The following is a 4,353-nucleotide window of genomic DNA, read 5'->3' on the forward strand; positions in this document are numbered from 1 at the left end:
AGTGGATTGTTACCAGCATATCATGAATCTCTCTCTCTGTGTGTGTCTCTCATGAATAAATAAATAAAGACTTAAAAGATTTTAAAGAGCTAAGTGAAATAAAATTTGAGATAATCAATACATATTAAAGTTCATCAATATCATTTATACCAATATATTAATACTTGAGGTCAAGAAAGTCTATGTATTTGTCTATGGAAGGAACACAAAATAAATAGTAAATAGATCTTATCTAAAGAAGAACAGAAATAAGTATGTGTACCATCTAATTTATTTCCCAGGGTTGTGGCAAGGATCAAGCTAGGTCTGTTTAATGCTTTGTCTGCTATATTATACATTTAACAAACTTTTCATTCATGGGCCCTGGTAAACATCTAAGCCTACACCAAAGCCCCAGATAGTGCAGCCTATCATCTCATTTGGCTTTTTTTGCAATAAACCTTCCATGGCTTCAGTGCATCTTTTCTGAAGGAACTCTTCCCTTCCACGCCTTATGTCCACAAACATGTAAAGGAGAAAGACAACAAGTATATGTAGTAAAGGTTCTGTATGTTGGAGAAATTCTAAATACTTAATGAGTATTTAGGACATAAAATTGTTGCATATAAAGATAGGTCATCCATAATTATAGTGAAAAAATACTTCAAGTTAGCCTTAATAACATATTTTTTTTTTTCAAATTCAAGAGTGGGAATATACTAAAGCCATAACTAAAAGTGACTGAGTTTCAAGAATTCTATGTACACCAGTTCATAAATTAGTAAAACATGTACATTTTTATGTATGGTTGATAATGTTTTAGGAAGGTTAGGAAAATACTGCCCACATAATTATACATATTCTCAAAATTGTTAGATCAATCTAAACTAGTATATTCAATTGGATAGGAAGAGACAGTATCACAAGATGCTGGTGAGCTTTCCAAAATACACACGGCCCTCAATTGCTTCCCCACAAACCTCCTTTAGAGAATCTTCAGGAGTCTGAACTGTGGAAAAGAGCAGAGAGCATGTGCCTCTAGGAATTTGGGAAGCATTCCCTAAGCCATTTATAGAGGCATTTTTCCATTTGAAAGACCTACTAACTGAAGTAATTTAATTACAATAAGAGTAAGTATTAAATTACTTATTTTCTATATAATACATTTACTTAAAGTCATTAACTGGAAAAAAATTCCATTACTCTTCTGTTTTATAGGAAATATGCTTGGTAATAGGTTAGAAACAACATTCAGAAGTTTCAAGAATGGTCTTCTGACTATTCTAGCTACTTTGTTTTACAGATTATATATCAGAAACATGGGAAGCTTAAAAAGTTTTCCTAAACATATGCAATTAATTTGTGAAAAACTCAGGTTACTGAGTGTTATTTTCTAATTTTTGAATTCAATTGGTGTCTTAAATTTTGATTGGTTTAATGATGTTATACATGAGGAGAATCAGAATTCCCAGATTTCTCCCATTTTGACAGAAAATATTAATCATTCTGAGTTGTTTAAAAAGAATTCATTAACAAATATGCTGATTTTGGTATGTCAAAATATTTTATTCAGAAGCAACATTTCTCAAGCTTCATAAGTTTTTATTTTTTTTCCTCATAAGATCCTAAGTAGTGATACCTTTAATTAACTAGGTGAATTTAAGGCAGATACATAAAGTTGATGCTTTCAACTTATTAAACAAAGCAGTCTAGAAGTCAGATAAGAGGTTTTCCAGTCTGGCTTCTAATGCCTTTTCTTCTTTCTCCACTTGATTATGCTATTTAAAAGAACATTTTTAGTAATATATTTACATGGTTGCCAACATAAAAATGTTATTGTATTCTTCATAAAAATGGTATTGTATTCTTTGTCTTGTAACTCTACATTTTCCTGTCCCATTAGATAGAGTAAGTCATGGCTTACACTTTCTTCTCCTGAAAACAACCATATTGCCATAAGCCAAATATGATAAGTAGGAAATTTATTTGACAAATGCATGGTGAAATTTCTGCCCACCAAATTATTTTCAAATCACAGAATACAAAGGACCTGTGGGAGATGTATCTACAGAATTTGGAACAGTTCTTTAAAAATAGCCAGAATAATCTTCTGCATGGCCCAAAGCAAGACGTAAATTAAGAAGCAATACACTATGAGTGTAATGGAGCATGTACTTATAAATTCATGGTTCCATTCATCTCATGTAAACAGCTCACACATTATACCCCCCAGGAATAATTACACAACAGTAAAGAGTTTGAAATTATAAATATTAGGGCAGCAAATTTTCTGTACATTTCTTCTAGAATAAGTCTGTACTTATTCTTTAGAATAAGTTTGGAAGGGATATAATTCTTAATTGTTATATAAATTTCTAATTGTATGCATTGTATGTTGAATATCAAAAGAATTGAACAAGCTTTGGGCAAAATCAGCAGGAGATATGTGCCTGTTATCAGTTGAAAATAGATATTTGCTAGCCTGTTGGCATGGCAGCAGTGTGTCGCAGGACCAGGCAGGCCTTTAGCATTCAAGAAAGAACATGAAGCTTCTAGTGTTCAAAGCTAGAAGCTGGATTCATTAAATAGGTAACAATTGATCTCTTCAGGAAAGGAAACTATTATCAGGAGACTGATTCAACAAAAGGTGTCTTGTACAAGAGGATTCTTTAAAATTTCTTGAAATAGGCTATTAGATGTAAGCCATCCAAATCAGATTGGTGATGGTGTTTTTTTTTTTTTTTTTTAAGATTTATTTATTTATTTATTTGAGAGAGAGAGAGAGTTCAGGAAAGAGGAGGGCAGAGGGAGTGACAACCTCAAGCAGACTCCCTGATGAGCCTGACACAGGGCCAGGTTGGTGGTGCTGTATGTACATACATGCATGTGATAAATTTGGAAAAAAGAAAATTTTATATATAATCAAAATTATCATATTTTTTGAGTAGAAGCCCAGATACTTTAACCTGGAAAATAGAATTATGGCTGCAAAGATTAGTTTTCAAAATTAAAGGGGACATCTATTATATAAATCTAAGGGTAGTATTGAATATATTTGAGAAGGTAAAAATAGAAGTAAAAATTTCTACATTGATTACTGTAACAAAATGTTTCATAAGAAACATTCATTCAAAAGACCAGAAACAAGACTTTTTGATGTGATCAACAAATCACATCAAAACTCTGAAATACTGGAGACTGGAAGGACTGAGGATAAGTGTCAGAAAACTAAAGATGGCTGATATATGTAATTTTTTAATGAAATAAATATAGTTTTAGATAGCCAGCTGATAAGCCTAGAAGTAAACCTAAAAGAGGGAAAATTCTAAAACAGTACATTAAATTACTGTTTTGGGTTATCTTAGAAAAATAGGATGGCATCATATTTAAGGTCTTAGCTTCAAGACATATCAAGACAGTAGCAATGATGAAAAAGAACAAGCAGCAAAGGGGAGAAATGAGATAAAATAATTAATCTGTTTGTCTTGCATAATGCCAAATATCATAAAATAGCAGCCAGTCTCAAATTGCAAAAATTAGAGTATTGGTATAATTTCCAAGGAGTCAAAGATTGGTGAGTTTGCAGTGATTGCCTCACAATGCCAAGTTTTCTGCTCAGGTAACAAGACAATGCCTGTTAGATAACAAACTTTTAGGAAATGGGGCTCAGCCCTGGGCTAAGTTGTCAGACAATGTAGCAGCATGAGGGTAGTATCATAGCCAAATTAGTTCACAGAAGATTTCATATTTTCATAGAGGCAAGATTTCATGTATTTATGGAAGAAATGAAATACTGATAAAACTTAGGCAGATATAAGGACAGGATTTTTAAACACTGAAACGAATTAATAAAAATATATCTTCTTGGATTTAATTTGCTAATATTTTCTTGAGTATTTTTCCTTATGAGAGATATTGGTCTATAGTTTTCCTTTCCCTTGCAATGTCTTTATCTAGTTTTGGTGTTAGGGTAATAATGGCCTTATAGAATGAATTAGGAATATTCCCTTCAATTCTATTTTCTGAAATATTGAGAACTACTATATATTTTTTTTAATATTTGGTAAAGTATGTGAGTAAAATGATCTGGGCTTGCTGCTTTCTTCTCTATAGATCTATTATGGATAGCTCTATTTCTCCTTTTGTGAGTTCTGGTAGCCTGTGTCCTTCAAGGAAGTTGTCCATACATCCAAAATATTAAACTTATGGAAATAATTACTCTATAAATGAATGAAATCTGTAAGATCAAAGGACAAAAATCTATAGGACTCAAAAGAAATTATAAGTAAGCACCATATTCTAGTTGATAAGGCCCTTTTTGTGGAAATAGGGGTTAATAAGGCTGAACCACAATAAATATGTATAGGAACTGAA

This window comes from Canis lupus, chromosome 7 (assembly GCF_048164855.1).
Source record: "Canis lupus baileyi chromosome 7, mCanLup2.hap1, whole genome shotgun sequence".
NCBI classification, from domain to species: domain Eukaryota; kingdom Metazoa; phylum Chordata; class Mammalia; order Carnivora; family Canidae; genus Canis; species Canis lupus.